General features: G+C 42.0%; 1 protein-coding gene across 1 annotated transcript in view; it reads right to left on the bottom strand.

Annotated features, from left to right (window-relative positions):
* ADGRG5 (adhesion G protein-coupled receptor G5) overlaps nt 1-5,956 on the bottom strand; it is a 21,644-nt gene extending 15,688 nt beyond the window's left edge. The window contains exon 1 of the mRNA XM_006908791.1: nt 5,917-5,956. The gene's annotated coding sequence lies outside the window, so the exon portion shown is untranslated. The remainder of the gene's footprint in view (nt 1-5,916) is intronic.
* Nucleotides 5,957-6,417: the final 461 nt, after the last annotated feature.

Raw genomic sequence — 6,417 nt, 5'->3', positions numbered from 1 at the left:
CTTCCAAATTCATTTTATCCCAATATTACTGTAGCGCCCAAAACAGTCATAGACATTATAGGAAAACTACAGACCAATATACCCATGATCAAATCAAATCAAATTCAAATCAAAATTCCTGTAGAATATTTTATAGAAATTGACAAGCTGATTCTAAAATTTATATGGAAAACTAAAGGATTTAGAGTAGTCAAAACAATTTTGAAAAAGAACAACAAAATTGGAGAACTCACGCTACCTGATCTCAAGGCTTACCATAAAGCTACAGTAATCAAAATGGTGTGTTACTGGCATAGGATAGACATGTAGACAAAAGGAAAAAAAGAGAGTCCAAAAATATACCCAGATAAATGTGATAAATTGATTTTTGACAAAGATGCAAAGGTAGTTTGGTGGAGAGAAGATAGTCTTTTCAACAAATGATTCTAGAACAATTGAATATTCTGTGCCAAAAAAATTTTAAAAAGAACTTCAATCCATACCTTGTAGCATACAACAAATTTAACTCAAAATGGATTGTAGATTGAAGTATCAAAACAAAATATAAAACTTCTAGGGAAAAAAAAAAAGAGAGAAAGTTATTCTGACTTTGGGTGAGGCAAAGATTCTTAGAAATGACACCAAATATTACCCATAAAAGAACAAAAAAATGATAAATTAGCTTTTCCTGAATTTTTAACTTCTAATATTTAGGGGGGTCACTGTTAAAAGAATGAGAATAAAAGTCATAGACTGGGAGAGAATATCTGCCAACACATATCTGACTTTTTAAAAACTTGTATCTGGACTATATTAAGAACTTTTACAACTAAATAAGAAGACAAGCAACCAAAAACGGGAAAAGATTTGAATAGTCACTACACCAAAAAGATATATAGATGACAAATATGTACGTGAAAATATGCTCAACATCATTAGTCATTAAAGAAATGCAAATAAAAACCACGATGAGATATCAGTAGACACCTTCTAGAATGGCTAAAATTAAAATGACTGATAATACCAAGTGTTACGAAGGATATAGAATAGCTGGAACTCTCATCCGTTGCTGGAGGCAACGCAAAATGGGACAGCCACTTTGAAAACAGTTTGGCAGTTTCTTATAAAGTTCAAGATACACTAACCATACAACCAGCAATTCCACTTCTACATATTTTCTGAAGAAAAATGAAAACATCCATCCACACAAAAACCTACGTGCAAATGCTCATAGTAGCTTTATTCATAATAGCCAAAACTTGGAAACAATACACATATCCATCAGATGGTAAAAGGCAAACCTTGATATATCCATTCAGTGGAATACGATTCAGTAATAAAAAAAGAATGAGCCTCTGATATAGGCAACACATGAATGAACCTCAAAATCATTATGCTAAGTGAAAGAACCCAGACACAAAGAACCATATATTTTCACTTCTATGATCCTTCAGAAAAGTCAACCATAATGCTAGAAAACAGATTTCTGCCAGGGGAGAAAGCTACTGGGGAGAAGCTATTGACTACAAAAGGGCACAAGGCAACTTTTCTAGATGATAGAAACATTCTATATCTTGATTGTGATACACATGTATACATGGCTGTATACTTATGATGGTGGCAGCAGAGAGAATTAATTAAGAGCATGGATTGAATTTTTTTACCACTGGGTTTGCAAAGATCTGAAATATGACAGCACCCACTGAAAGACAGGCACACTACACTCCCTGTGAGTACATAAAGTGTCTAATCTTTCCAACGGAATTGGGTGGCAATACGTACAAACTTTTCATTTTAAATATCCTCATACTCAGGAAACCTATTTTTATGAATTTATCCTATGGAAATAATAAGGCAAGCCAGGAATATACATACATAGAAAGATATTTGTAATACCATTGTCAATCATAAAGAAAAATTAAAAACTATGTAAATGTCTATCAATAGAGGAATAATTAAATAAATTACAGTTCAACGCCGTTTTGGAAAACAGTTTGGCAGCTTCTTATAAAACTAAACATGCACCTACATATGACCCAGCCATCACACTTTTGGGCATTCATCCCAAAGAAATAAAAACTCACGTTTACACAAACACCTGCCTAGTGGAAGCTTTGTTCACAATAGCCCGAAACCGGAAATGATCTCAATGTCCATTCAGTGGGTGAATGGCTAAACAAACCAGGGTACATCCACACCATGAAATACAAGTCAGCAATTTTTAAAAACTTGATACACACAACTTGGATAGGTCTCCAGGGAATTATGCTGACGCCCCCTCCCCCCTCCAAAAAAAAGCCAATCTCAGAATTTGCATACTGTTTGATTCAATTTAAATAACATTCTTGAAATAACAAAATTATAGAGAGGGAGAACAGGTTAGTAGTCGCCGAGGGTTAGGAAGGAAGGGTGTGTGTGTGCAAAGACGCAGCACGAGGAAACCGGGCTGTGATGAAACGATTCTGTATCTTGATCGTGGTTTTGGTTACAAGAATTACACGCTATAAAATTTCACAGAACTACTACTACTACACACACGCACACACAAACACATACACACACACATGAGTTTGTACAAAACTGATGAAATCTGACCAAAGTTTGTATATTGCACCAAAGTCAATAGTCTGGTTTTGATATTGTGGTACGCAAGATATTAACACTGGAGAAAATTGGGTAAAGCATATATAAAACCTTTCTATACTACTGCTTTTTTTGCAACCTCCTGCGAATTTATCATTTTTTTCCAAATTAAAAGTTACAATACAGTAAGTAGCCATTTCACTATTAAAAATTAATTATGTTTATATGCATGTTTAAGCCAATGAGGATATCTAGTCACCAAAATATTAATGTTTTGAGGGGAAGAGGTTTTTTTTTTTTAACTTTCATTTTATGTTTTCTGTATTGTTTGAGTTTTCTACAACAAACATGAATTACTTTCACAACAGAAAAACAAAATTTTTAATGCTTAGGATTTTTTTTATGCTCCAAATGACTATTTATCATTATGGAAAAAATAATAATGACATATTGCTTCGAAAAACAAAAAGCATGTTGCAGAACAATGTAATCCAATGCTTATTTGAAAAATCACATTCTTATATATGCAAAATCTCAGATATACACATCGAGGCATAAGCAGTGGTCACTTCTGGGAGTGAGACTATGGGCCCGTCTGTTTTGCTGGTCTGTACTTTCCAGTGATACCACATACGTTATACACATCTCAATTTTTATTTACTCTTCAGATAGTTTTGAGATTTATATCTTTCAAATATAAACAATAAATAAAAATAAAAAGATATAAAACGCTAAGTATTTGTGCCTCCTGTGTCACCCAACCACTGGGTCCCCAGTCAGTCACCCCCAGGTAACCACTACTATTAGCGTGTTATGGATCTTCCTGAATTTCTTCAATATGGATATAAGCAAGTACGATTTCCCCCATTTTATTATTTTTTTAAAGCAGCATATTCCACATGCTGCTCTGCACTTTGCTTTCTTCCCTTGAAAATACATCCTAGAGAGCTTTCCATAACAGTACCTAGAGCTTCCACTGTTTTTAACAGCTGCATAGTCTAATGTCGGAGGGATAAACCATAATTCATCTAACCAGTCCTCTGTCCAGAGTCCTTTGTGTTGGTTCCAATCTTCTGCTCTTATAAACAGTGCAGCTGCGTTTGCATCATTTCCCACATGTTCAAGTTCGTCATCTGCCCCCCGTTTTTTTACTGGGTTAGACTTTCCACTATCAACTCCCAGAAACACTCTACCTAATAAGAAAATTAGCTTTTCGTCTGTTATTTGAGTTGCAAATATTTTTCCTAGTTTGTCATTTGCCTTTTGACATTACAGATGGTCTTTTGGCCATGTGGAAGTATATATAATTTTTATGTAATAAAAATCACCAGGATTTTTCTCTTTTGGCTTCTGGATTCTGAGTCATAGCTAGAAAGGCCTTCCCCGCTCCAACATTATGCAGGAATCCTCCTAAGTTTCTTCCAGTACTTTTCAGGTTTCATTTTTTATGTTGGAATCTCCAATCCAGTTTGCATTGATCCTGGGGGACGCTGTGAGATAAGGGTTGAATTTTTTTTCTGGTGGTCACCCATTTGTCTTGACACTATTTATTAACATATGCATTTATTTTAAAAGAGAATAGAGACTTTGGAGCCATGGAGTACACTGGGTTCTTATTTATTTGACTACGTTATTTATTTGGCTGCATTACCTTGGGCAATTCACCTACCCTCTCAGAACCTCAGAGAGGAGATGAGGGAAAAGGTTTGAAAGAAAGTTATCGAATGAAACCATTTGAAATGTTTCAGGTGAGAAAACTGAGGATCTGATAGTGCAGAAAAGACCTTGGGACATCTTGTCTACCCTCTCACAGTGCGAATGGGGCAGCTGAGGCCCGGGCGGTCATGCGGATTTGAACTCCAGGGTCTGGACCCTAAAGCCAGGTGCCAGACAGAAACAGAGGGACGAAGCAGAAGTGACACCTCTCCAGGCACTCCAAATAGAAGCTGTGGTTTTCCACCCCCTTCCCCAGGAGCAAATCACCATCTTCACTTCTGCTTGCAGCCTCCAACATCCCTGTCCCCATCCCTCGAGAGGCCACCACCCATCCTTCCCCCATCCCCTTGGCCATCTCATCACCCATCACCCTGAAATTCGTTATGTAGAGCCCTTGGGAAACAGGATTCCCTGACTTGACTTCCAAAATGGTTCCAGTTGAGCCAGGGGAAACTGAGTACTATGTAGGAGTGTGCCTGGAGTTCTAAGCCGGGACTCACGCCCAGGGCTTCATACTCCAAGTCAGACGCTCTCTGGTCTGCAAGGCAGCCTCCCGAAGGTGGCTGGGCAGCTGTGTGGACAAGTAAGACCTTATCTAAGCCAACAGAGAGATAAGGAGATGTTTGGAACGCAGAATAGAGCTTTTGGAAGCTGCAGATGTGATCACCGCTCCCGGTGTTCAATGCCTGGGCTGTGATACTAGGCAAGCAACTTGACCTCTCTGTGCTTCAGGTTTTCTCATCTGTGAAATGAGTCCACAGAGACCTATTTCCCAGGGAGAGAAACTCAAACAACCATTTTCGTGACCCACATGCCCAGTAATCATGGCTCAACTCGAAGTCCCAGGCCAGAAATACCTCTGGGCTCCAGATTTAGGAACCCCTGCCTTCCTCCCGGAGCTGACCATGCACCCCGAAGCCCGCCCTCTCCCCAGCGGCACGAGGGCCTGTATGTGGCCCCACCTGCCCCTTCCACAGAGCTGGTCCTGCCAAAAGCAGGCTGGAGCCCCGTCTCTGGCCAGCCCAGGCCTGGGTGAGGACCGACGCTGTGGTTCCTGTAGGAAAACCCTGACAGGTGCCACTCTTAGCCCATTTCTCAGGTCAGGAAAGGGAGGCCGCTGCAAAGCCCAACAAGGCATCTGAGAGCAAACCAGCACCAGAGCCACTCCCCTGAGACACACTATCGCCAGGCACCAGTCCAGGTCACTCTGAGAGGAACTGCACCCGTGCCAATCTGCCCGGTACAAACTCCGTACCAGGTCTCATCTCTGTCACCTGTGGTGCAAGTTGCTGGACTAGCCGCTTTTTACAGATGAAGAAACTGAGGTCCAAAAAAAAAAAAAAAAAGGTCCAATGATTTAGCCCCAGGCCACATGGGAGCTAAGATTTGAACCCTGCACCTAACCGTCCCTTAATTTGAACTGCCTTTTCCCAAAAACATAGATCTCTACATTCCCCAAGATTTGAAGTTGCCACCAGGAACCTAGAAACTGGTGAAGGGAATGAAGGTGGGTCCCCAGCTCTCTGTCCCCCACCCTGCACCCGCCTGGGCAGAGGCATGTCCAGTGCCTGCTGGGGAACTTGGGGAGGACGACAGAGAACTGGGGGGGTGGGGATGGAGAGGCCCGGAGGGGCTGACCTGTGCAGCTGCTGCTGTCTCTCGCCGTCCTGCCGCGCTGTCTGCTGCCGTCTGCAGGAGGAAGGGGAAGTCGGGAACGTCCGCGCGGCCTCAGCCTCTCTGCTCCGTTCGCCCCTCGCCCACGCACCCCCCCACTTCTCTCTGTTCTCTTCACCGCATGCCTGCACGCCACACTTTCGCTTCGCTTCTTCTTTGACCTACAGCAGGCTTCTTGCTTCCTCCGAGCTGACGGCCGCACCCAGCTCACCCCTTGATCCCGATGCGCGGGGCCAGGAGCAGTCAGAGGTGCTCGGTGTCAGCGACGAGAGCGAGGAGGGCTGGCCCGCGTGGGTTCAAGACCCACCTTGGTTCTGCACCCTTGAGCAAGACATGTCGCCTCTCTGGGCCTCAGTTTCCCCATCTGTAGGAAAGGGAGAATGATCCCTGCCTGACCTGACGATCAAGGAGATTGATGATGGCAAGAACTTTGAGCGAGGCCTGGGTCAGGCTGGCCGGGTTCAA

Source organism: Pteropus alecto, unplaced genomic scaffold (assembly GCF_000325575.1).
Source record: "Pteropus alecto unplaced genomic scaffold, ASM32557v1 scaffold123, whole genome shotgun sequence".
NCBI classification, from domain to species: domain Eukaryota; kingdom Metazoa; phylum Chordata; class Mammalia; order Chiroptera; family Pteropodidae; genus Pteropus; species Pteropus alecto.
The sequence above is the reverse complement of the archived record's forward strand: the minus strand, read 5'-3'. Positions and strand labels throughout refer to the sequence as shown.